Source organism: Carassius carassius, chromosome 22 (assembly GCF_963082965.1).
Source record: "Carassius carassius chromosome 22, fCarCar2.1, whole genome shotgun sequence".
Classification (NCBI taxonomy): Eukaryota; Metazoa; Chordata; class Actinopteri; order Cypriniformes; family Cyprinidae; genus Carassius; species Carassius carassius.
Genome location: NC_081776.1, coordinates 31,455,188 through 31,477,676, shown reverse-complemented (window position 1 = coordinate 31,477,676; position 22,489 = coordinate 31,455,188). Strand labels below are relative to the sequence as shown.

Below are 22,489 nucleotides of genomic sequence, written 5' to 3'. Positions count from 1 at the left end.
ATATCGACTATGCAATCCATTAGTTTTTCAAATTGGTGTGTTTCACCGGGCTGCGAAGAAATATAGAGCTGAGTATCATCAGCATAACAGTGAAAGCTAACACCATGTTTCCTGATGATATCTCCCAAGGGTAACATATAAAGCGTGAAGAGTAGCGGCCCTAGTACTGAGCCTTGAGGTACTCCATACTGCACTTGTGATCGATAGGATACATCTTCATTCACTGCTACGAACTGATGGCGGTCATATAAGTACGATTTAAACCATGCTAATGCACTTCCACTGATGCCAACAAAGTATTCAAGTCTATGCAAAAGAATGTTGTGGTCAATTGTGTCAAACGCAGCACTAAGATCCAATAAAACTAATAGAGAGATACACCCACGATCAGATGATAAGAGCAGATCATTTGTAACTCTAAGAAGAGCAGTCTCAGTACTATGATACGGTCTAAATCCTGACTGGAAATCCTCACATATACCATATGACGAAAGATATATGACGAAAGAGAACTACTGTGGAAGTAGGGAGTTTCTGTAGTATAGTGGTCATCACGTTCGCCTAACACGCGAAAGGTCCTCGTTTCGAAACCGAGCAGAAACAGCTGCTTCCTTTTGATGAAAAGTATGAACCCTTTTTAGCCGACTGTGGGCTTTAGAAGACATTACCTTTATGCACATTTTACAGAGCCTTCAATTAAAAATGTTGGATTGTTTGAGAGAGCTAGGTTTCCGTAGTGTAGTGGTTATCGCGTTCGCCTCACACGCGAAATGAACCAGTTCGAAACTGGGCGGGAACAGTGAATCTCTTTTTCACAATGGTTCAATTGGCATTCTGTTGAGGAGGAACTCAATGCTACCGAAGCTTTGCGGCCAAGAGGCATGAATATAGTCAGCAAAGGTGTAGTTGATGCAGAAATGAAAGAGCAGTCACTGTTTGACCTAAACCTAACCCAAACTTGTGCCATTTCAAGCCTGCGTGGCTTTCTTCTGAGGAACACGAAAGAAGATATTTGTCAGAGTGGCCCTCTGTTAGGCAGCAGCTCTACGTCACGAAGGTCTTTCTTTACACAGGTGTGAAGACAATTATTAAGCCACACTAGGCAGCAGTAACTGCCACACCGACAGACTCTGTACTTTAAACCAGGCAGTTTCAATGAACAGATGGATGGTGCACTCATAGACAAAATATTTCGTAAAACGTTAAAAACAATTAAATTAAATAACCTAAAAAAGAGCAAAAAAGTATTGGTCACAGAGAAATCCTTCAGACAACTGGAAAAATGCTTGGTTTGCCACTCAAAAAAAAGCTATTTGCAGACTGAAGAGCACAACGCAATCTGTAATTTTATACGTGCTCCAAGAAGCGTGCGATGAAAAGGTCAGATCCAACCTTGACTGCAGGTTTCCGTAGTTTAGAGGTTATCACATTCGCCTTACACGCGAAAGGTCCCCAGCTCGAAACTGGGCGGAAACAGGTGGGGGCTTTTGTTCTTTCTGTGGTGAAATGGCTGTCTGGTAGGCAGGTGGTCCAAGCTGCAAATGCCTTAATTCCGAGGTAAGTTAAGGGAAATTATTTGGAAACTCGGCGTAGACTGCCACGCCGAATGAACTTTGTCCTTTTGTGTGTGGGATTTACGTAGATTGCCTATTTGCGTTTGGGCACATCATTGTATAGATTATGGCGAAAGAGAACTACTGTGGAAGTGGGGAGTTTCTGTAGTGTAGTGGTCATCACGTTTGCCTAACACGCGAAAGGTCCTTGGTTCGAAACCGAGCAGAAACAGCTGCTTCGTTTTGATGAAAAGTATGAACCCTTTTTAGCCGACTGTGGGCTTTAGAAGACATTACCTTTATGCACATTTTACAGAGCCTTCAATTAAAAATGTTGGACTGTTTGAGGGATGTAGGTAGGCTTCCGTAGTGTAGTGGTTATCACGTTCGCCTCACAAGCAAAAGATCCCCAGTTTGAAACTGGGCGGGAACAGTGAATCTCTTTTTCACAATGGTTCAATTGGCATTCTTTTGAGGAGGAACTCAACGCTACCGAAGCTTTGCGGCCAAGAGGCATGAATATAGTCAGCAAAGGTGTAGTTGATGCAGAAATGAAAGAGCAGTCACTGTTTGACCTAAACCTAACCCACACTCGTGCCATTTTAAGCCTGCGTGGCTTTCTTCTGAGGAACACGAACGAAGATATTTGTCAGAGTGGCCCTCTGTTAGGCAGCAGCTCTACGTCACGAAGGCCTTTCTTTACACAGGTGTGAAGACAATTATTAAGCCACACTAGGCAGCAGTAACTGCCACACCGACAGACTCTGTACTTTAAACCAGGCAGTTTCAATGAACAGATGGATGGTGCACTCAAAGACAAAATATTTCGTATAATGTTAAAAACAATTAAATTAAATAACCTAAAAAAGAGCAAAAAAGTAATGGTCACAGAGCAATCCTTCAGACAACTGGAAAAATGCTTGGTTTGCCACTCAAAAAAAAGCTATTTGCAGACTAAAGAGCACAACGCAATCTGTAATTTTATTCGTGCTCCAAGAAGCGTGCGATGGAACGGTCAGATACAACCTTGACTGCAGGTTTCCGTAGTGTAGAGGTTATCACATTCGCCTTACACGCGAAAGGGCCCCAGCTCGAAACTGGGCGGAAACAGGTGGGGGCTTTTGTTCTTTCTGTGGTGAAATGGCTGTCTGGTAGGCAGGTGGTCCAAGCTGCAAACGCCTTAATTCCGAGGTAAGTTAAGGGAAATTATTTGGAAACTCGGCATAGACTGCCACCCCGAATGAACTTTGTCCTTTTGTGTGTGGGAATTACGCAGATTGCCTATTTGCGTTTGGGCACATCATTGTATAGATTATGGCGAAAGAGAACTATTGTGGAAGTGGGGAGTTTCTGTAGTGTAGTGGTCATCACGTTCGTCTAACACGCGAAAGGTCCTCTGCTCGAAACCGAGCAGAAACAGCTGCTTCATTTTGATGAAAAGTATGAACCCTTTTTAGCCGACTGTGGGCTTTAGAAGACATTACCTTTATGCACATTTTACAGAGCCTTCAATTAAAAATGTTGGACTGTTTGAGGGATGTAGGTAGGCTTCCGTAGTGTAGTGGTTATCACGTTCGCCTCACAAGCAAAAGATCCCCAGTTTGAAACTGGGCGGGAACAGTGAATCTCTTTTTCACAATGGTTCAATTGGCATTCTTTTGAGGAGGAACTCAACGCTACCGAAGCTTTGCGGCCAAGAGGCATGAATATAGTCAGCAAAGGTGTAGTTGATGCAGAAATGAAAGAGCAGTCACTGTTTGACCTAAACCTAACCCACACTCGTGCCATTTTAAGCCTGCGTGGCTTTCTTCTGAGGAACACGAACGAAGAAATTTGTCAGAGTGGCCCTCTGTTAGGCAGCAGCTCTACGTCACGAAGGCCTTTCTTTACACAGGTGTGAAGACAATTATTAAGCCACACTAGGCAGCAGTAACTGCCACACCGACAGACTCTGTACTTTAAACCAGGCAGTTTCAATGAACAGATGGATGGTGCACTCAAAGACAAAATATTTCGTATAATGTTAAAAACAATTAAATTAAATAACCTAAAAAAGAGCAAAAAAGTAATGGTCACAGAGCAATCCTTCAGACAACTGGAAAAATGCTTGGTTTGCCACTCAAAAAAAAGCTATTTGCAGACTGAAGAGCACAACGCAATCTGTAATTTTATTCGTGCTCCAAGAAGCGTGCGATGGAAAGGTCAGATACAACCTTGACTGCAGGTTTCCGTAGTGTAGAGGTTATCACATTCGCCTTACACGTGAAAGGTCCCCAGCTCGAAACTGGGCGGAAACAGGTGGGGGCTTTTTTTCTTTCTGTGGTGAAATGGCTGTCTGGTAGGCAGGTGGTCCAAGCTGCAAACGCCTTAATTCCGAGGTAAGTTAAGGGAAATTATTTGGAAACTCGGCGTAGACTGCCACGCCGAATTAACTCTGTCCTGTTGTGTGTGGGATTTACACAGATTGCCTATTTGCTTTTGGGCACATCATTGTATAGATTATGGCGAAAGAGAACTAGTGTGGAAGTGGGGAGTTTCTGTAGTGTAGTGGTTATCACGTTTGCCTAACACGCGAAAGGTCCTCGGTTCGAAACCGAGCAGAAACAGCTGCTTCCTTTTGATGAAAAGTATGAACCCTTTTTAGCCGACTGTGGGCTTTAGAAGACATTACCTTTATGCACATTTTACAGAGACTTCAATTAAAAATGTTGGACTGTTTTAACGGTAGGTAGGTTTCCGTAGTGTAGTGGTTATCACGTTCGCCTCACACGCGAAAGGTCCCCAGTTCGAAACTGGGCGGGAACAGTGAATCTCTTTTTCACAATGGTTCAATTGGCATTCTGTTGAGGAGGAACCCAATGCTACCGAAGCTTTGCGGCCAAGAGGCATGAATATAGTCAGCAAAGGTGTAGTTGATGCAGAAATGAAAGAGCAGTCACTGTTTGACCTAAACCTAACCCACACTCGTGCCATTTCAAGCCTGCGTGGCTTTCTTCTGAGGAACACGAAAGAAGATATTTGTCAGAGTGGCCCTCTGTTAGGCAGCAGCTCTATGTCACGAAGGCCTTTCTTTACACAGGTGTGAAGACAATTATTAAGCCACACTAGGCAGCAGTAACTGCCACACCGACAGACTCTGTACTTTAAACCAGGCAGTTTCAATGAATAGATGGATGGTGCACTCAAAGACAAAATATTTCGTATAATGTTAAAAACAATTAAATTAAATAACCTAAAAAAGAGCAAAAAAGTAATGGTCACAGAGCAATCCTTCAGACAACTGGAAAAATGCTTGGTTTGCCACTCAAAAAAAAGCTATTTGCAGACTGAAGAGCACAACGCAATCTGTAATTTTATTCGTGCTCCAAGAAGCGTGCGATGAAAAGGTCAGATACAACCTTGACTGCAGGTTTCCGTAGTGTAGAGGTTATCACATTCGCCTTACACGCGAAAGGTCCCCAGCTCGAAACTGGGCGGAAACAGGTGGGGGCTTTTTTTCTTTCTGTGGTGAAATGGCTGTCTGGTAGGCAGGTGGTCCAAGCTGCAAACGCCTTAATTCCGAGGTAAGTTAAAGGAAATTATTTGGAAACTCGGCGTAGACTGCCAAGCCGAATGAACTCTGTCCTGTTGTGTGTGGGATTTACACAGATTGCCTATTTGCTTTTGGGCACATCATTGTATAGATTATGGCGAAAGAGAACTAGTGTGGAAGTGGGGAGTTTCTGTAGTGTAGTGGTCATCACGTTCGCCTAACACGCGAAAAGTCCTTGGTTTGAAACCGAGCAGAAACAGCTGCTTCCTTTTGATGAAAAGTATGAACCCTTTTTAGCCGACTGTGGGCTTTAGAAGACATTACCTTTATGCACATTTTACAGAGCCTTCAATTAAAAATGTTGGACTGTTTGAGGGATGTAGGTAGGCTTCCGTAGTGTAGTGGTTATCACGTTCGCCTCACAAGCAAAAGATCCCCAGTTTGAAACTGGGCGGGAACAGTGAATCTCTTTTTCACAATGGTTCAATTGGCATTCTTTTGAGGAGGAACTCAACGCTACCGAAGCTTTGCGGCCAAGAGGCATGAATATAGTCAGCAAAGGTGTAGTTGATGCAGAAATGAAAGAGCAGTCACTGTTTGACCTAAACCTAACCCACACTCGTGCCATTTTAAGCCTGCGTGGCTTTCTTCTGAGGAACACGAACGAAGATATTTGTCAGAGTGGCCCTCTGTTAGGCAGCAGCTCTACGTCACGAAGGCCTTTCTTTACACAGGTGTGAAGACAATTATTAAGCCACACTAGGCAGCAGTAACTGCCACACCGACAGACTCTGTACTTTAAACCAGGCAGTTTCAATGAACAGATGGATGGTGCACTCAAAGACAAAATATTTCGTATAATGTTAAAAACAATTAAATTAAATAACCTAAAAAAGAGCAAAAAAGTAATGGTCACAGAGCAATCCTTCAGACAACTGGAAAAATGCTTGGTTTGCCACTCAAAAAAAAGCTATTTGCAGACTAAAGAGCACAACGCAATCTGTAATTTTATTCGTGCTCCAAGAAGCGTGCGATGGAACGGTCAGATACAACCTTGACTGCAGGTTTCCGTAGTGTAGAGGTTATCACATTCGCCTTACACGCGAAAGGGCCCCAGCTCGAAACTGGGCGGAAACAGGTGGGGGCTTTTGTTCTTTCTGTGGTGAAATGGCTGTCTGGTAGGCAGGTGGTCCAAGCTGCAAACGCCTTAATTCCGAGGTAAGTTAAGGGAAATTATTTGGAAACTCGGCGTAGACTGCCACCCCGAATGAACTTTGTCCTTTTGTGTGTGGGAATTACGCAGATTGCCTATTTGCGTTTGGGCACATCATTGTATAGATTATGGCGAAAGAGAACTATTGTGGAAGTGGGGAGTTTCTGTAGTGTTGTGGTCATCACGTTCGTCTAACACGCGAAAGGTCCTCTGCTCGAAACCGAGCAGAAACAGCTGCTTCATTTTGATGAAAAGTATGAACCCTTTTTAGCCGACTGTGGGCTTTAGAAGACATTACCTTTATGCACATTTTACAGAGCCTTCAATTAAAAATGTTGGACTGTTTGAGGGATGTAGGTAGGCTTCTGTAGTGTAGTGGTTATCACGTTCGCCTCACAAGCAAAAGATCCCCAGTTTGAAACTGGGCGGGAACAGTGAATCTCTTTTTCACAATGGTTCAATTGGCATTCTTTTGAGGAGGAACTCAACGCTACCGAAGCTTTGCGGCCAAGAGGCATGAATATAGTCAGCAAAGGTGTAGTTGATGCAGAAATGAAAGAGCAGTCACTGTTTGACCTAAACCTAACCCACACTCGTGCCATTTTAAGCCTGCGTGGCTTTCTTCTGAGGAACACGAACGAAGATATTTGTCAGAGTGGCCCTCTGTTAGGCAGCAGCTCTACGTCACGAAGGCCTTTCTTTACACAGGTGTGAAGACAATTATTAAGCCACACTAGGCAGCAGTAACTGCCACACCGACAGACTCTGTACTTTAAACCAGGCAGTTTCAATGAACAGATGGATGGTGCACTCAAAGACAAAATATTTCGTATAATGTTAAAAACAATTAAATTAAATAACCTAAAAAAGAGCAAAAAAGTAATGGTCACAGAGCAATCCTTCAGACAACTGGAAAAATGCTTGGTTTGCCACTCAAAAAAAAGCTATTTGCAGACTGAAGAGCACAACGCAATCTGTAATTTTATTCGTGCTCCAAGAAGCGTGCGATGGAAAGGTCAGATACAACCTTGACTGCAGGTTTCCGTAGTGTAGAGGTTATCACATTCGCCTTACACGTGAAAGGTCCCCAGCTCGAAACTGGGCGGAAACAGGTGGGGGCTTTTTTTCTTTCTGTGGTGAAATGGCTGTCTGGTAGGCAGGTGGTCCAAGCTGCAAACGCCTTAATTCCGAGGTAAGTTAAGGGAAATTATTTGGAAACTCGGCGTAGACTGCCACGCCGAATTAACTCTGTCCTGTTGTGTGTGGGATTTACACAGATTGCCTATTTGCTTTTGGGCACATCATTGTATAGATTATGGCGAAAGAGAACTAGTGTGGAAGTGGGGAGTTTCTGTAGTGTAGTGGTCATCACGTTTGCCTAACACGCGAAAGGTCCTCGGTTCGAAACCGAGCAGAAACAGCTGCTTCCTTTTGATGAAAAGTATGAACCCTTTTTAGCCGACTGTGGGCTTTAGAAGACATTACCTTTATGCACATTTTACAGAGACTTCAATTAAAAATGTTGGACTGTTTTAGAGGTAGGTAGGTAGGTTTCCGTAGTGTAGTGGTTATCACGTTCGCCTCACACGCGAAAGGTCCCCAGTTCGAAACTGGGCGGGAACAGTGAATCTCTTTTTCACAATGGTTCAATTGGCATTCTGTTGAGGAGGAACTCAATGCTACCGAAGCTTTGCGGCCAAGAGGCATGAATATAGTCAGCAAAGGTGTAGTTGATGCAGAAATGAAAGAGCAGTCACTGTTTGACCTAAACCTAACCCACACTCGTGCCATTTCAAGCCTGCGTGGCTTTCTTCTGAGGAACACGAAAGAAGATATTTGTCAGAGTGGCCCTCTGTTAGGCAGCAGCTCTACGTCACGAAGGCCTTTCTTTACACAGGTGTGAAGACAATTATTAAGCCACACTAGGCAGCAGTAACTGCCACACCGACAGACTCTGTACTTTAAACCAGGCAGTTTCAATGAACAGATGGATGGTGCACTCAAAGACAAAATATTTCGTATAATGTTAAAAACAATTAAATTAAATAACCTAAAAAAGAGCAAAAAAGTAATGGTCACAGAGCAATCCTTCAAACAACTGGAAAAATGCTTGGTTTGCCACTCAAAAAAAAGCTATTTGCAGACTGAAGAGCACAACGCAATCTGTAATTTTATTCGTGCTCCAAGAAGCGTGCGATGAAAATGTCAGATACAACCTTGACTGCAGGTTTCCGTAGTGTAGAGGTTATCACATTCGCCTTACACGCGAAAGGTCCCCAGCTCGAAACTGGGCGGAAACAGGTGGGGGCTTTTTTTCTTTCTGTGGTGAAATGGCTGTCTGGTAGGCAGGTGGTCCAAGCTGCAAACGCCTTAATTCCGAGGTAAGTTAAAGGAAATTATTTGGAAACTCGGCGTAGACTGCCAAGCCGAATGAACTCTGTCCTGTTGTGTGTGGGATTTACACAGATTGCCTATTTGCTTTTGGGCACATCATTGTATAGATTATGGCGAAAGAGAACTAGTGTGGAAGTGGGGAGTTTCTGTAGTGTAGTGGTCATCACGTTCGCCTAACACGCGAAAAGTCCTTGGTTTGAAACCGAGCAGAAACAGCTGCTTCCTTTTGATGAAAAGTATGAACCCTTTTTAGCCGACTGTGGGCTTTAGAAGACATTACCTTTATGCACATTTTACAGAGACTTCAATTAAAAATGTTGGACTGTTTTAGAGGTAGGTATGTTTCCGTAGTGTAGTGGTTATCACGTTCGCCTCACACGCGAAAGGTCCCCAGTTCGAAACTGGGCGGGAACAGTGAATCTCTTTTTCACAATGGTTCAATTGGCATTCTGTTGAGGAGGAACTCAATGCTACCGAAGCTTTGCGGCCAAGAGGCATGAATATAGTCAGCAAAGGTGTAGTTGATGCAGAAATGAAAGAGCAGTCACTGTTTGACCTAAACCTAACCCACACTCGTGCCATTTCAAGCCTGCGTGGCTTTCTTCTGAGGAACACGAAAGAAGATATTTGTCAGAGTGGCCCTCTGTTAGGCAGCAGCTCTACGTCATGAAGGCCTTTCTTTACACAGGTGTGAAGACAATTATTAAGCCACACTAGGCAGCAGTAACTGCCACACCGACAGACTCTGTACTTCAAACCAGGCAGTTTCAATGAACAGATGGAGGGTGCACTCAAAGACAAAATATTTCGTATAACGTTAAAAACAATTAAATTAAATAACCTAAAAAAGAGCAAAAAAGTAATGGTCACAGAGCAATCCTTCAGACAACTGGAAAAATGCTTGGTTTGCCACTCTAAAAAAAGCTATTTGCAGACTGAAGAGCACAACGCAATCTGTAATTTTATACATGCTCCAAGAAGCGTGCGATGAAAAGGTCAGATCCAACCTTGACTGCAGGTTTCCGTAGTTTAGAGGTTATCACATTCGCCTTACACGCGAAAGGTCCCCAGCTCTAAACTGGGCGGAAACAGGAGGGGGCTTTTGTTCTTTCTGTGGTGAAATGGCTGTCTGGTAGGCAGGTGGTCCAAGCTGCAAACGCCTTAATTCCGAGGTAAGTTAAGGGAATTTACTTGGAAACTCGGCGTAGACTGCCAAGCCGAATGAACTCTGTCCTGTTGTGTGTGGGATTTACGCAGATTGCCTATTTGCATTTGGGCACATCATTGTATAGATTACGGCGAAAGAGAACTACTGTGGAAGTGGGGAGTTTCTGTAGTGTAGTGGTCATCACGTTTGCCTAACACGCGAAATGTCCTCGGTTCGAAACCGAGCAGAAACAGCTGCTTCCTTTTGATGATATGAACCCTTTTTAGCCGACTTTGGGCTTTAGAAGACATTACCTTTATGCACATTTTACAGAGCCTTCAATTAAAAAATGTTGGACTGTTTGAGGGAGGTAGGTAGGTAGGTTTCCGTAGTGTAGTGGTTATCACGTTCGCCTCACACGTGAAAGGTCCCCAGTTCGAAACTGGGCGGGAACAGTGAATCTCTTTTCACAATGGTTCAATTGGCATTCTGTTGAGGAGGAACTCAACGCTACCGAAGCTTTGCGGCCAAGAGGCATGAATATAGTCAGCAAAGGTGTAGTTGATGCAGAAATGAAAGAGCAGTCACTGTTTGACCTAAACCTAACCCACACTCGTGCCATTTCAAGCCTGCGTGGCTTTCTTCTGAGGAACACGAAAGAAGATATTTGTCAGAGTGGCCCTCTGTTAGGCAGCAGCTCTACGTCACGAAGGCCTTTCTTTACACAGGTGTGAAGACAATTATTAAGCCACACTAGGCAGCAGTAACTGCCACACCGACAGACTCTGTACTTTAAACCAGGCAGTTTCAATGAACAGATGGATGGTGCACTCAAAGACAAAATATTTCGTATAACGTTAAAAACAATTAAATTAAAAAACCTAAAAAAGAGCAAAAAAGTAATGGTCACAGAGCAATCCTTCAGACAACTGGAAAAATGCTTGGTTTGCCACTCTAAAAAAAGCTATTTGCAGACTGAAGAGCACAACGCAATCTGTAATTTTATTCGTGCTCCAAGAAGCGTGCGATGAAAAGTTCAGATACAACCTTGACTGCGGGTTTCCGTAGTGTAGAGGTTATCACATTCGCCTTACACGCGAAAGGTCCCCAGCTCGAAACTGGGTGGAAACAGGTGGGGGCTTTTTTTCTTTCTGTGGTGAAATGGCTGTCTGATAGGCAGGTGGTCCAAGCTGCAAACGCCTTAATTCCGAGGTAAGTTAAAGGAAATTATTTGGAAACTCGGCGTAGACTGCCAAGCCGAATGAACTCTGTCCTGTTGTGTGTGGGATTTACACAGATTGCCTATTTGCTTTTGGGCACATCATTGTATAGATTATGGCGAAAGAGAACTAGTGTGGAAGTGGGGAGTTTCTGTAGTGTAGTGGTCATCACGTTCGCCTAACACGCGAAAGGTCCTCGGTTCGAAACCGAGCAGAAACAGCTGCTTCCTTTTGATGAAAAGTATGAACCCTTTTTAGCCGACTGTGGGCTTTAGAAGACATTACCATTATGCACATTTTACAGAGACTTCAATTAAAAATGTTGGACTGTTTTAGAGGTAGGTATGTTTCAGTAGTGTAGTGGTTATCACGTTCGCCTCACACGCGAAAGGTCCTCGGTTCGAAACCGAGCAGAAACAGCTGCTTCCTTTTGATGAAAAGTATGAACCCTTTTTAGCCGACTGTGGGCTTTAGAAGACATTACCTTTATGCACATTTTACAGAGCCTTCAATTAAAAATGTTGGACTGTTTGAGGGAGGTAGGTTTCCGTAGTGTAGTGGTTATCACGTTCGCCTCACACGCGAAAGGTCCCCAGTTCGAAACTGGGCGGGAACAGTGAATCTCTTTTTCACAATGGTTCAATTGGCATTCTGTTGAGGAGGAACTCAATGCTACCGAAGCTTTGCGGCCAAGAGGCATGAATATAGTCAGCAAAGGTGTAGTTGATGCAGAAATGAAAGAGCAGTCACTGTTTGACCTAAACCTAACCCACACTCGTACCATTTCAAGCCTGCGTGGCTTTCTTCTGAGGAACACGAAAGAAGATATTTGTCAGAGTGGCCCTCTGTTAGGCAGCAGCTCTACGTCACGAAGGTCTTTCTTTACACAGGTGTGAAGACAATTATTAAGCCACACTAGGCAGCAGTAACTGCCACACAGACAGACTCTGTACTTTAAACCAGGCAGTTTCAATGAACAGATGGATGGTGCACTCAAAGACAAAATATTTCGTATAACGTTAAAAATAATTAAATTAAATAACCTAAAAAAGAGCAAAAAAGTAATGGTCACAGAGAAATCCTTCAGACAACTGGAAAAATGCTTGGTTTGCCACTCAAAAAAAAGCTATTTGCAGACTGAAGAGCACAACGCAATCTGTAATTTTATACGTGCTCCAAGAAGCGTGCGATGAAAAGGTCAGATCCAACCTTGACTGCAGCTTTCCGTAGTTTAGAGGTTATCACATTCGCCTTACACGCGAAAGGTCCCCAGCTCGAAACTGGGCGGAAACAGGGGGGGTGCTTTTGTTCTTTCTGTGGTGAAATGGCTGTCTGGTAGGCAGGTGGTCCAAGCTGCAAACGCCTTAATTCCGAGGTAAGTTAAGGGAAATTATTTGGAAACTCGGCGTAGACTGCCACGCCGAATGAACTTTGTCCTGTTGTGTGTGGGATTTACGCAGATTGCCTATTTGCGTTTGGGCACATCATTGTATAGATTATGGCGAAAGAGGACTACTGTGAAAGTGGGGAGTTTCTGTAGTGTAGTGGTCATCACGTTCGCCTAACACGCGAAAGGTCCTTGGTTCGAAACCGAGCAGAAACAGCTGCTTCCTTTTGATGATATGAACCCTTTTTAGCCGACTTTGGGCTTTAGAAGACATTACCTTTATGCACATTTTACAGAGCCTTCAATTAAAAATGTTGGACTGTTTGAGGGAGGTAGGTAGGTAGGTTTCCGTAGTGTAGTGGTTATCACGTTCGCCTCACACGTGAAAGGTCCCCAGTTCGAAACTGGGCGGGAACAGTGAATCTCTTTTCACAATGGTTCAATTGGCATTCTGTTGAGGAGGAACTCAACGCTACCGAAGCTTTGCGGCCAAGAGGCATGAATATAGTCAGCAAAGGTGTAGTTGATGCAGAAATGAAAGAGCAGTCACTGTTTGACCTAAACCTAACCCACACTCGTGCCATTTCAAGCCTGCGTGGCTTTCTTCTGAGGAACACGAAAGAAGATATTTGTCAGAGTGGCCCTCTGTTAGGCAGCAGCTCTACGTCACGAAGGCCTTTCTTTACACAGGTGTGAAGACAATTATTAAGCCACACTAGGCAGCAGTAACTGCCACACCGACAGACTCTGTACTTTAAACCAGGCAGTTTCAATGAACAGATGGATGGTGCACTCAAAGACAAAATATTTCGTATAACGTTAAAAACAATTAAATTAAAAAACCTAAAAAAGAGCAAAAAAGTAATGGTCACAGAGCAATCCTTCAGACAACTGGAAAAATGCTTGGTTTGCCACTCTAAAAAAAGCTATTTGCAGACTGAAGAGCACAACGCAATCTGTAATTTTATTCGTGCTCCAAGAAGCGTGCGATGAAAAGTTCAGATACAACCTTGACTGCGGGTTTCCGTAGTGTAGAGGTTATCACATTCGCCTTACACGCGAAAGGTCCCCAGCTCGAAACTGGGTGGAAACAGGTGGGGGCTTTTTTTCTTTCTGTGGTGAAATGGCTGTCTGATAGGCAGGTGGTCCAAGCTGCAAACGCCTTAATTCCGAGGTAAGTTAAAGGAAATTATTTGGAAACTCGGCGTAGACTGCCAAGCCGAATGAACTCTGTCCTGTTGTGTGTGGGATTTACACAGATTGCCTATTTGCTTTTGGGCACATCATTGTATAGATTATGGCGAAAGAGAACTAGTGTGGAAGTGGGGAGTTTCTGTAGTGTAGTGGTCATCGCGTTCGCCTAACACGCGAAAGGTCCTCGGTTCGAAACCGAGCAGAAACAGCTGCTTCCTTTTGATGAAAAGTATGAACCCTTTTTAGCCGACTGTGGGCTTTAGAAGACATTACCTTTATGCACATTTTACAGAGACTTCAATTAAAAATGTTGGACTGTTTTAGAGGTAGGTATGTTTCAGTAGTGTAGTGGTTATCACGTTCGCCTCACACGCGAAAGGTCCTCGGTTCGAAACCGAGCAGAAACAGCTGCTTCCTTTTGATGAAAAGTATGAACCCTTTTTAGCCGACTGTTGGTTTTAGAAGACATTACCTTTATGCACATTTTACAGAGCCTTCTATTAAAAATGTTGGACTGTTTGAGGGAGGTAGGTAGGTAGGTTTCCGTAGTGTAGTGGTTATCACGTTCGCCTCACACGCGAAAGGTCCCCAGTTCGAAACTGGGCGGGAACAGTGAATCTCTTTTTCACAATGGTTCAATTGGCATTCTGTTGAGGAGGAACTCAATGCTACCGAAGCTTTGCGGCCAAGAGGCATGAATATAGTCAGCAAAGGTGTAGTTGATGCAGAAATGAAAGAGCAGTCACTGTTTGACCTAAACCTAACCCACACTCGTACCATTTCAAGCCTGCGTGGCTTTCTTCTGAGGAACACGAAAGAAAATATTTGTCAGAGTGGCCCTCTGTTAGGCAGCAGCTCTACGTCACGAAGGTCTTTCTTTACACAGGTGTGAAGACAATTATTAAGCCACACTAGGCAGCAGTAACTGCCACACCGACAGACTCTGTACTTTAAACCAGGCAGTTTCAATGAACAGATGGATGGTGCACTCAAAGACAAAATATTTCGTATAACGTTAAAAATAATTAAATTAAATAACCTAAAAAAGAGCAAAAAAGTAATGGTCACAGAGAAATCCTTCAGACAACTGGAAAAATGCTTGGTTTGCCACTCAAAAAAAAGCTATTTGCAGACTGAAGAGCACAACGCAATCTGTAATTTTATACGTGCTCCAAGAAGCGTGCGATGAAAAGGTCAGATCCAACCTTGACTGCAGCTTTCCGTAGTTTAGAGGTTATCACATTCGCCTTACACGCGAAAGGTCCCCAGCTCGAAACTGGGCGGAAACAGGGGGGGGGCTTTTGTTCTTTCTGTGGTGAAATGGCTGTCTGGTAGGCAGGTGGTCCAAGCTGCAAACGCCTTAATTCCGAGGTAAGTTAAGGGAAATTATTTGGAAACTCGGCGTAGACTGCCACGCCGAATGAACTTTGTCCTGTTGTGTGTGGGATTTACGCAGATTGCCTATTTGCGTTTGGGCACGTCATTGTATAGATTATGGCGAAAGAGGACTACTGTGAAAGTGGGGAGTTTCTGTAGTGTAGTGGTCATCACGTTCGCCTAACACGCGAAAGGTCCTTTGTTCGAAACCGAGCAGAAACAGCTGCTTCCTTTTGATGAAAAGTATGAACCCTTTTTAGCCGACTGTGGGCTTTAGAAGACATTACCTTTATGCACATTTTACAGAGCCTTCAATTAAAAATGTTGGACTGTTTGAGGGAGGTAGGTTTCCGTAGTGTAGTGGTTATCACGTTCGCCTCACACGTGAAAGGTCCCCAGTTCGAAACTGGGCGGGAACAGTGAATCTCTTTTCACAATGGTTCAATTGGCATTCTGTTGAGGAGGAACTCAACGCTACCGAAGCTTTGCGGCCAAGAGGCATGAATATAGTCAGCAAAGGTGTAGTTGATGCAGAAATGAAAGAGCAGTCACTGTTTGACCTAAACCTAACCCACACTCGTGCCATTTCAAGCCTGCGTGGCTTTCTTCTGAGGAACACGAAAGAAGATATTTGTCAGAGTGGCCCTCTGTTAGGCAGCAGCTCTACGTCACGAAGGCCTTTCTTTACACAGGTGTGAAGACAATTATTAAGCCACACTAGGCAGCAGTAACTGCCACACCGACAGACTCTGTACTTTAAACCAGGCAGTTTCAATGAACAGATGGATGGTGCACTCAAAGACAAAATATTTCGTATAACGTTAAAAACAATTAAATTAAAAAACCTAAAAAAGAGCAAAAAAGTAATGGTCACAGAGCAATCCTTCAGACAACTGGAAAAATGCTTGGTTTGCCACTCTAAAAAAAGCTATTTGCAGACTGAAGAGCACAACGCAATCTGTAATTTTATTCGTGCTCCAAGAAGCGTGCGATGAAAAGTTCAGATACAACCTTGACTGCGGGTTTCCGTAGTGTAGAGGTTATCACATTCGCCTTACACGCGAAAGGTCCCCAGCTCGAGACTGGGTGGAAACAGGTGGGGGCTTTTTTTCTTTCTGTGGTGAAATGGCTGTCTGATAGGCAGGTGGTCCAAGCTGCAAACGCCTTAATTCCGAGGTAAGTTAAAGGAAATTATTTGGAAACTCGGCGTAGACTGCCAAGCCGAATGAACTCTGTCCTGTTGTGTGTGGGATTTACACAGATTGCCTATTTGCTTTTGGGCACATCATTGTATAGATTATGGCGAAAGAGAACTAGTGTGGAAGTGGGGAGTTTCTGTAGTGTAGTGGTCATCACGTTTGCCTAACACGCGAAAGGTCCTCGGTTCGAAACCGAGCAGAAACAGCTGCTTCCTTTTGATGAAAAGTATGAACCCTTTTTAGCCGACTGTGGGCTTTAGAAGACATTACCTTTATGCACATTTTACAGAGACTTCAATTAAAAATGTTGGACTGTTTTAGAGGTAGGTATGTTTCAGTAGTGTAGTGGTTATCACGTTCGCCTCACACGCGAAAGGTCCTCGGTTCGAAACCGAGCAGAAACAGCTGCTTCCTTTTGATGAAAAGTATGAACCCTTTTTAGCCGACTGTTGGTTTTAGAAGACATTACCTTTATGCACATTTTACAGAGCCTTCTATTAAAAATGTTGGACTGTTTGAGGGAGGTAGGTAGGTTTCCGTAGTGTAGTGGTTATCACGTTCGCCTCACACGCGAAAGGTCCCCAGTTCGAAACTGGGCGGGAACAGTGAATCTCTTTTTCACAATGGTTCAATTGGCATTCTGTTGAGGAGGAACTCAATGCTACCGAAGCTTTGCGGCCAAGAGGCATGAATATAGTCAGCAAAGGTGTAGTTGATGCAGAAATGAAAGAGCAGTCACTGTTTGACCTAAACCTAACCCACACTCGTACCATTTCAAGCCTGCGTGTCTTTCTTCTGAGGAACACGAAAGAAGATATTTGTCAGAGTGGCCCTCTGTTAGGCAGCAGCTCTACGTCACGAAGGTCTTTCTTTACACAGGTGTGAAGACAATTATTAAGCCACACTAGGCAGCAGTAACTGCCACACCGACAGACTCTGTACTTTAAACCAGGCAGTTTCAATGAACAGATGGATGGTGCACTCAAAGACAAAATATTTCGTATAACGTTAAAAATAATTAAATTAAATAACCTAAAAAAGAGCAAAAAAGTAATGGTCACAGAGAAATCCTTCAGACAACTGGAAAAATGCTTGGTTTGCCACTCAAAAAAAAGCTATTTGCAGACTGAAGAGCACAACGCAATCTGTAATTTTATACGTGCTCCAAGAAGCGTGCGATGAAAAGGTCAGATCCAACCTTGACTGCAGCTTTCCGTAGTTTAGAGGTTATCACATTCGCCTTACACGCGAAAGGTCCCCAGCTCGAAACTGGGCGGAAACAGGGGGGGGGCTTTTGTTCTTTCTGTGGTGAAATGGCTGTCTGGTAGGCAGGTGGTCCAAGCTGCAAACGCCTTAATTCCGAGGTAAGTTAAGGGAAATTATTTGGAAACTCGGCGTAGACTGCCACGCCGAATGAACTTTGTCCTGTTGTGTGTGGGATTTACGCAGATTGCCTATTTGCGTTTGGGCACATCATTGTATAGATTATGGCGAAAGAGAACTAGTGTGGAAGTGGGGAGTTTCTGTAGTGTAGTGGTCATCACGTTCGCCTAACACGCGAAAGGTCCTCGGTTTGAAACCGAGCAGAAACAGCTGCTTCCTTTTGATGAAAAGTATGAACCCTTTTTAGCCGACTGTGGGCTTTAGAAGACATTACCTTTATGCACATTTTACAGAGCCTTCAATAAAAAATGTTGGACTGTTTGAGAGAGGTAGGTAGGTTTCCGTAGCGTAGTGGTTATCACGTTCTCCTCACACGCGAAAGGTCCCCAGTTCGAAACTGGGCGGAAACAAGTGGGGGCTTTTGTTCTTTCTTTGGTGAAATGGCTGTCTGGTAGGCAGGTGGTCCAAGCTGCAAACGCCTTAATTCCGAGGTAAGTTAAGGGAAATTATTTGGAAACTCGGCATAGACTGCCACGCCGAATGAACTCTGTCCTGTTGTGTGTGGGATTTACGCAGATTACCTATTTGCGTTTGGGCACATCATTGTATAGATTATGGCGAAAGAGAACTAGTGTGGAAGTGGGGAGTTTCTGTAGTGTAGTGGTCATCACGTTCGCCTAACATGCGAAAGTTCCTCGTTTCGAAACCGAGCAGAAACAGCTGCTTCCTTTTGATGAAAAGTATGAACCCTTTTTAGCCGACTGTGGGCTTTAGAAGACATTACCTTTATGCACATTTTACAGAGCCTTCAATTAAAAATGTTGGACTGTTTGGAGAGGTAGGTAGGTTTCCGTACTGTAGTGGTTATCACGTTCGCCTCACACGCGAAAGGTCCCCAGTTCGAAACTGGGCGGGAACAGTGAATCTCTTTTTCACAATGGTTCAATTGGCATTCTGTTGAGGAGGAACTCAATGCTACCGAAGCTTTGCGGCCAAGAGGCATGAATATAGTCAGCAAAGGTGTAGTTGATGCAGAAATGAAAGAGCAGTCACTGTTTGACCTAAACCTAACCCACACTCGTGCCATTTCAAGCCTGCGTGGCTTTCTTCTGAGGAACACGAAAGAAGATATTTGTCAGAGTGGCCCTCTGTTAGGCAGCAGCTCTACGTCACGAAGGTCTTTCTTTACACAGGTGTGAAGACAATTATTAAGCCACACTAGGCAGCAGTAACTGCCACACCGACAGACTCTGTACTTTAAACCAGGCAGTTTCAATGAACAGATGGATGGTGCACTCAAAGACAAAATATTTCGTATAACGTTAAAAACAATTATATTAAATAACCTAAAAAAGAGCAAAAAAGTAATGGTCACAGAGCAATCCTTCAGACAACTGGAAAAATGCTTGGTTTGCCACTCAAAAAAAAACTATTTGCAGACTGAAGAGCACAACGCAATCTGTAATTTTTTTCGTGCTCCAAGAAGCGTGCGATGAAAAGGTCAGATCCAACCTTGACTGCAGGTTTCCGTAGTGTAGAGGTTATCACATTTGCCTTACACGCGAAAGGTCCCCAGCTTGAAACTGGGCGGAAACAGGTGGGGGCTTTTGTTCTTTCTTTGGTGAAATGGCTGTCTGGTAGGCAGGTGGTCCAAGCTGCAAACGCCTTAATTCCGAGGTAAGTTAAGGGAAATTATTTGGAAACTCGGCATAGACTGCCACGCCGAATGAACTCTGTCCTGTTGTGTGTGGGATTTACGCAGATTGCCTATTTGCGTTTGGGCACATCATTGTATAGATTATGGCGAAAGAGTACTAGTGTGGAAGTGGGGAGTTTCTGTAGTGTAGTGGTCATCACGTTCGCCTAACACGCGACAGGTCCTCGGTTCGAAACCGAGCAGAAACAACTGCTTCCTTTTGATGATATGAACCCTTTTTAGCCGACTGTTGGCTTTAGAAGACATTACCTTTATGCACATTTTACAGAGCCTTCAATTAAAAATGTTGGACTGTTTGAGGGAGGTAGGTTTCCGTAGTGTAGTGGTTATCACGTTCGCTTCACATGCGAAAGGTCCCCAGTTCGAAACTGGGCGGGAACAGTGAATCTCTTTTTCACAATGGTTCAATTGGCATTCTGTTGAGGAGGAACTCAATGCTACCGAAGCTTTGCGGCCAAGAGGCATGAATATAGTCAGCAAAGGTGTAGTTGATGCAGAAATGAAAGAGCAGTCACTGTTTGACCTAAACCTAACCCACACTCGTGCCATTTCAAGCCTGCGTGGCTTTCTTCTGAGGAACACGAAAGAAGATATTTGTCAGAGTGGCCCTCTGTTAGGCAGCAGCTCTACGTCACGAAGGCCTTTCTTTTCACAGGTGTGAAGACAATTATTAAGCCACACTAGGCAGCAGTAACTGCCACACCGACAGACTCTGTACTTTAAACCAGGCAGTTTCAATGAACAGATGGATGGTGCACTCAAAGACAAAATATTTCGTATAACGTTAAAAACAATTAAATTAAATAACCTAAAAAAGAGCAAAAAAGTAATGGTCACAGAGCAATCCTTCAGACAACTGGAAAAATGCTTGGTTTGCCACTCTAAAAAAGCTATTTGCAGACTGAAGAGCACAACGCAATCTGTAATTTTATTCGTGCTCCAAGAAGCGTGCGATGAAAAGGTCAGATCCAACCTTGACTGCAGGTTTCCGTAGTTTAGAGGTTATCACATTCGCCTTACACGCGAAAGGTCCCAAGCTCTAAACTGGGCGGAAACAGGAGGGGGCTTTTGTTCTTTCTGTGGTGAAATGGCTGTCTGGTAGGCAGGTGGTCCAAGCTGCAAACGCCTTAATTCCGAGGTAAGTTAAGGGAAATTACTTGGAAACTCGGCGTAGACTGCCAAGCCGAATGAACTCTGTCCTGTTGTGTGTGGGATTTACGCAGATTGCCTATTTGCGTTTGGGCACATCATTGTATAGATTATGGCGAAAGAGAACTAGTGTGGAAGTGGGGAGTTTCTGTAGTGTAGTGGTCATCACGTTCGCCTAACACGCGAAAGGTCCTCGTTTCGAAACCGAGCAGAAACAGCTGCTTCCTTTTGATGAAAAGTATGAACCCTTTTTAGCCGACTGTGGGCTTTAGAAGACATTACCTTTATGCACATTTTACAGAGCCTTCAATTAAAAATGTTGGACTGTTTGGAGAGGTAGGTAGGTTTCCGTAGTGTAGTGGTTATCACGTTCGCCTCACACGCGAAAGGTCCCCAGTTCGAAACTGGGCGGGAACAGTGAATCTCTTTTTCACAATGGTTCAATTGGCATTCTGTTGAGGAGGAACTCAATGCTACCGAAGCTTTGCGGCCAAGAGGCATGAATATAGTCAGCAAAGGTGTAGTTGATGCAGAAATGAAAGAGCAGTCACTGTTTGACCTAAACCTAACCCACACTCGTGCCATTTCAAGCCTGCGTGGCTTTCTTCTGAGGAACACGAAAGAAGATATTTGTCAGAGTGGCCCTCTGTTAGGCAGCAGCTCTACGTCACGAAGGTCTTTCTTTACACAGGTGTGAAGACAATTATTAAGCCACACTAGGCAGCAGTAACTGCCACACCGACAGACTCTGTACTTTAAACCAGGCAGTTTCAATGAACAGATGGATGGTGCACTCAAAGACAAAATATTTCGTATAACGTTAAAAACAATTAAATTAAATAACCTAAAAAAGAGCAAAAAAGTAATGGTCACAGAGCAATCCTTCAGACAACTGGAAAAATGCTTGGTTTGCCAGGCTGTCTGGTAGGCAGGTGGTCCAAGCTGCAAACGCCTTAATTCCGAGGTAAGTTAAGGGAAATTATTTGGAAACTCGGCGTAGACTGCCACGCCGAATGAACTCTGTCCTGTTGTGTGTGGGATTTACACAGATTGCCTATTTGCTTTTGGGCACATCATTGTATAGATTATGGCGAAAGAGAACTAGTGTGGAAGTGGGGAGTTTCTGTAGTGTAGTGGTCATCACGTTCGCCTAACACGTGAAAGGTCCTCTGTTCGAAACCGAGCAGAAACAGCTGCTTCCTTTTGATGAAAAGTATGAACCCTTTTTAGCCGACTTTGGGCTTTAGAAGACATTACCTTTATGCACATTTTACAGAGCCTTCAATTAAAAATGTTGGACTGTTTGGAGAGGTAGGTAGGTTTCCGTAGTGTAGTGGTTATCACGTTCGCCTCACACGCGAAAGGTCCCCAGTTTGAAACTGGGTGGGAACAGTGAATCTCTTTTTCACAATGGTTTAATTGGCATTCTGTTGAGGAGGAACTCAACGCTACCGAAGCTTTCGGCTTTTTTCATGCCAAGAGGCATGAATATAGTCAGCAAATGTGTAGTTGATGCAGAAATGAAAGAGCAGTCACTGTTTGACCTAAACCTAACCCACACTCGTGCCATTTCAAGCCTGCGTGGCTTTCTTCTGAGGAACACGAAAGAAGATATTTGTCAGAGTGGCCCTCTGTTAGGCAGCAGCTCTACGTCACGAAGGCCTTTCTTTACACAGGTGTGAAGACAATTATTAAGCCACACTAGGCAGCAGTAACTGCCACACCGACAGACTCTGTACTTTAAACCAGGCAGTTTCAATGAACAGATGGATGGTGCTCTCAACGACAAAATATTTCGTATAACGTTAAAAACAATTAAATTAAATAACCTAAAAAAGAGAAAAAAGTAATGGTCACAGAGCAATCCTTCAGACAACTGGAAAAATGCTTGGTTTGCCACTCAAAAAAAAGCTATTTGCAGACTGAAGAGCACAACGCAATCTGTAATTTTATTCGTGCTCCAAGAAGCGTGCGATGAAAAGGTCAGATCCAACCTTGACTGCAGGTTTCCGTAGTGTAGAGGT

The 22,489-nt window shown here is 43.9% G+C and overlaps 39 non-coding genes across 39 annotated transcripts; all 39 read left to right on the top strand.

Annotated features, from left to right (window-relative positions):
* The first annotated feature begins 1,712 nt into the window (after positions 1 to 1,712).
* trnav-aac (transfer RNA valine (anticodon AAC)) lies at positions 1,713 to 1,785 on the top strand. The gene has a single exon. It is a non-coding gene; the product is annotated as a tRNA-Val (tRNA).
* An 805-nt stretch (positions 1,786 to 2,590) lies between these two features.
* trnav-uac (transfer RNA valine (anticodon UAC)) lies at positions 2,591 to 2,663 on the top strand. Its single transcript has one exon. It is a non-coding gene; the product is annotated as a tRNA-Val (tRNA).
* Positions 2,664 to 3,777: 1,114 nt separating this feature from the next.
* On the top strand, positions 3,778 to 3,850 carry trnav-uac (transfer RNA valine (anticodon UAC)). The gene has a single exon. It is a non-coding gene; the product is annotated as a tRNA-Val (tRNA).
* Positions 3,851 to 4,086: 236 nt separating this feature from the next.
* trnav-aac (transfer RNA valine (anticodon AAC)) lies at positions 4,087 to 4,159 on the top strand. Its single transcript has one exon. It is a non-coding gene; the product is annotated as a tRNA-Val (tRNA).
* A 126-nt stretch (positions 4,160 to 4,285) lies between these two features.
* trnav-cac (transfer RNA valine (anticodon CAC)) lies at positions 4,286 to 4,358 on the top strand. The gene has a single exon. It is a non-coding gene; the product is annotated as a tRNA-Val (tRNA).
* A 604-nt stretch (positions 4,359 to 4,962) lies between these two features.
* On the top strand, positions 4,963 to 5,035 carry trnav-uac (transfer RNA valine (anticodon UAC)). Its single transcript has one exon. It is a non-coding gene; the product is annotated as a tRNA-Val (tRNA).
* A 236-nt stretch (positions 5,036 to 5,271) lies between these two features.
* On the top strand, positions 5,272 to 5,344 carry trnav-aac (transfer RNA valine (anticodon AAC)). The gene has a single exon. It is a non-coding gene; the product is annotated as a tRNA-Val (tRNA).
* An 805-nt stretch (positions 5,345 to 6,149) lies between these two features.
* On the top strand, positions 6,150 to 6,222 carry trnav-uac (transfer RNA valine (anticodon UAC)). The gene has a single exon. It is a non-coding gene; the product is annotated as a tRNA-Val (tRNA).
* A 1,114-nt stretch (positions 6,223 to 7,336) lies between these two features.
* Positions 7,337 to 7,409, top strand: trnav-uac (transfer RNA valine (anticodon UAC)). Its single transcript has one exon. It is a non-coding gene; the product is annotated as a tRNA-Val (tRNA).
* A 236-nt stretch (positions 7,410 to 7,645) lies between these two features.
* Positions 7,646 to 7,718, top strand: trnav-aac (transfer RNA valine (anticodon AAC)). The gene has a single exon. It is a non-coding gene; the product is annotated as a tRNA-Val (tRNA).
* A 130-nt stretch (positions 7,719 to 7,848) lies between these two features.
* trnav-cac (transfer RNA valine (anticodon CAC)) lies at positions 7,849 to 7,921 on the top strand. The gene has a single exon. It is a non-coding gene; the product is annotated as a tRNA-Val (tRNA).
* A 604-nt stretch (positions 7,922 to 8,525) lies between these two features.
* trnav-uac (transfer RNA valine (anticodon UAC)) lies at positions 8,526 to 8,598 on the top strand. The gene has a single exon. It is a non-coding gene; the product is annotated as a tRNA-Val (tRNA).
* Positions 8,599 to 8,834: 236 nt separating this feature from the next.
* Positions 8,835 to 8,907, top strand: trnav-aac (transfer RNA valine (anticodon AAC)). Its single transcript has one exon. It is a non-coding gene; the product is annotated as a tRNA-Val (tRNA).
* Positions 8,908 to 9,033: 126 nt separating this feature from the next.
* On the top strand, positions 9,034 to 9,106 carry trnav-cac (transfer RNA valine (anticodon CAC)). Its single transcript has one exon. It is a non-coding gene; the product is annotated as a tRNA-Val (tRNA).
* A 913-nt stretch (positions 9,107 to 10,019) lies between these two features.
* trnav-aac (transfer RNA valine (anticodon AAC)) lies at positions 10,020 to 10,092 on the top strand. The gene has a single exon. It is a non-coding gene; the product is annotated as a tRNA-Val (tRNA).
* Positions 10,093 to 10,221: 129 nt separating this feature from the next.
* trnav-cac (transfer RNA valine (anticodon CAC)) lies at positions 10,222 to 10,294 on the top strand. The gene has a single exon. It is a non-coding gene; the product is annotated as a tRNA-Val (tRNA).
* Positions 10,295 to 10,897: 603 nt separating this feature from the next.
* On the top strand, positions 10,898 to 10,970 carry trnav-uac (transfer RNA valine (anticodon UAC)). The gene has a single exon. It is a non-coding gene; the product is annotated as a tRNA-Val (tRNA).
* Positions 10,971 to 11,206: 236 nt separating this feature from the next.
* Positions 11,207 to 11,279, top strand: trnav-aac (transfer RNA valine (anticodon AAC)). Its single transcript has one exon. It is a non-coding gene; the product is annotated as a tRNA-Val (tRNA).
* A 126-nt stretch (positions 11,280 to 11,405) lies between these two features.
* On the top strand, positions 11,406 to 11,478 carry trnav-cac (transfer RNA valine (anticodon CAC)). Its single transcript has one exon. It is a non-coding gene; the product is annotated as a tRNA-Val (tRNA).
* A 124-nt stretch (positions 11,479 to 11,602) lies between these two features.
* On the top strand, positions 11,603 to 11,675 carry trnav-cac (transfer RNA valine (anticodon CAC)). The gene has a single exon. It is a non-coding gene; the product is annotated as a tRNA-Val (tRNA).
* Positions 11,676 to 12,589: 914 nt separating this feature from the next.
* On the top strand, positions 12,590 to 12,662 carry trnav-aac (transfer RNA valine (anticodon AAC)). The gene has a single exon. It is a non-coding gene; the product is annotated as a tRNA-Val (tRNA).
* A 128-nt stretch (positions 12,663 to 12,790) lies between these two features.
* trnav-cac (transfer RNA valine (anticodon CAC)) lies at positions 12,791 to 12,863 on the top strand. Its single transcript has one exon. It is a non-coding gene; the product is annotated as a tRNA-Val (tRNA).
* A 603-nt stretch (positions 12,864 to 13,466) lies between these two features.
* trnav-uac (transfer RNA valine (anticodon UAC)) lies at positions 13,467 to 13,539 on the top strand. The gene has a single exon. It is a non-coding gene; the product is annotated as a tRNA-Val (tRNA).
* Positions 13,540 to 13,775: 236 nt separating this feature from the next.
* trnav-aac (transfer RNA valine (anticodon AAC)) lies at positions 13,776 to 13,848 on the top strand. Its single transcript has one exon. It is a non-coding gene; the product is annotated as a tRNA-Val (tRNA).
* A 126-nt stretch (positions 13,849 to 13,974) lies between these two features.
* Positions 13,975 to 14,047, top strand: trnav-cac (transfer RNA valine (anticodon CAC)). The gene has a single exon. It is a non-coding gene; the product is annotated as a tRNA-Val (tRNA).
* Positions 14,048 to 14,179: 132 nt separating this feature from the next.
* Positions 14,180 to 14,252, top strand: trnav-cac (transfer RNA valine (anticodon CAC)). Its single transcript has one exon. It is a non-coding gene; the product is annotated as a tRNA-Val (tRNA).
* A 914-nt stretch (positions 14,253 to 15,166) lies between these two features.
* trnav-aac (transfer RNA valine (anticodon AAC)) lies at positions 15,167 to 15,239 on the top strand. The gene has a single exon. It is a non-coding gene; the product is annotated as a tRNA-Val (tRNA).
* Positions 15,240 to 15,363: 124 nt separating this feature from the next.
* trnav-cac (transfer RNA valine (anticodon CAC)) lies at positions 15,364 to 15,436 on the top strand. The gene has a single exon. It is a non-coding gene; the product is annotated as a tRNA-Val (tRNA).
* A 603-nt stretch (positions 15,437 to 16,039) lies between these two features.
* On the top strand, positions 16,040 to 16,112 carry trnav-uac (transfer RNA valine (anticodon UAC)). Its single transcript has one exon. It is a non-coding gene; the product is annotated as a tRNA-Val (tRNA).
* Positions 16,113 to 16,348: 236 nt separating this feature from the next.
* trnav-aac (transfer RNA valine (anticodon AAC)) lies at positions 16,349 to 16,421 on the top strand. The gene has a single exon. It is a non-coding gene; the product is annotated as a tRNA-Val (tRNA).
* Positions 16,422 to 16,547: 126 nt separating this feature from the next.
* trnav-cac (transfer RNA valine (anticodon CAC)) lies at positions 16,548 to 16,620 on the top strand. Its single transcript has one exon. It is a non-coding gene; the product is annotated as a tRNA-Val (tRNA).
* Positions 16,621 to 16,748: 128 nt separating this feature from the next.
* Positions 16,749 to 16,821, top strand: trnav-cac (transfer RNA valine (anticodon CAC)). Its single transcript has one exon. It is a non-coding gene; the product is annotated as a tRNA-Val (tRNA).
* Positions 16,822 to 17,735: 914 nt separating this feature from the next.
* trnav-aac (transfer RNA valine (anticodon AAC)) lies at positions 17,736 to 17,808 on the top strand. Its single transcript has one exon. It is a non-coding gene; the product is annotated as a tRNA-Val (tRNA).
* A 637-nt stretch (positions 17,809 to 18,445) lies between these two features.
* Positions 18,446 to 18,518, top strand: trnav-cac (transfer RNA valine (anticodon CAC)). Its single transcript has one exon. It is a non-coding gene; the product is annotated as a tRNA-Val (tRNA).
* A 913-nt stretch (positions 18,519 to 19,431) lies between these two features.
* On the top strand, positions 19,432 to 19,504 carry trnav-aac (transfer RNA valine (anticodon AAC)). Its single transcript has one exon. It is a non-coding gene; the product is annotated as a tRNA-Val (tRNA).
* Positions 19,505 to 19,624: 120 nt separating this feature from the next.
* On the top strand, positions 19,625 to 19,697 carry trnav-cac (transfer RNA valine (anticodon CAC)). Its single transcript has one exon. It is a non-coding gene; the product is annotated as a tRNA-Val (tRNA).
* A 912-nt stretch (positions 19,698 to 20,609) lies between these two features.
* trnav-aac (transfer RNA valine (anticodon AAC)) lies at positions 20,610 to 20,682 on the top strand. Its single transcript has one exon. It is a non-coding gene; the product is annotated as a tRNA-Val (tRNA).
* Positions 20,683 to 20,809: 127 nt separating this feature from the next.
* Positions 20,810 to 20,882, top strand: trnav-cac (transfer RNA valine (anticodon CAC)). Its single transcript has one exon. It is a non-coding gene; the product is annotated as a tRNA-Val (tRNA).
* Positions 20,883 to 21,784: 902 nt separating this feature from the next.
* On the top strand, positions 21,785 to 21,857 carry trnav-cac (transfer RNA valine (anticodon CAC)). Its single transcript has one exon. It is a non-coding gene; the product is annotated as a tRNA-Val (tRNA).
* The last annotated feature ends 632 nt before the right edge of the window (positions 21,858 to 22,489 follow it).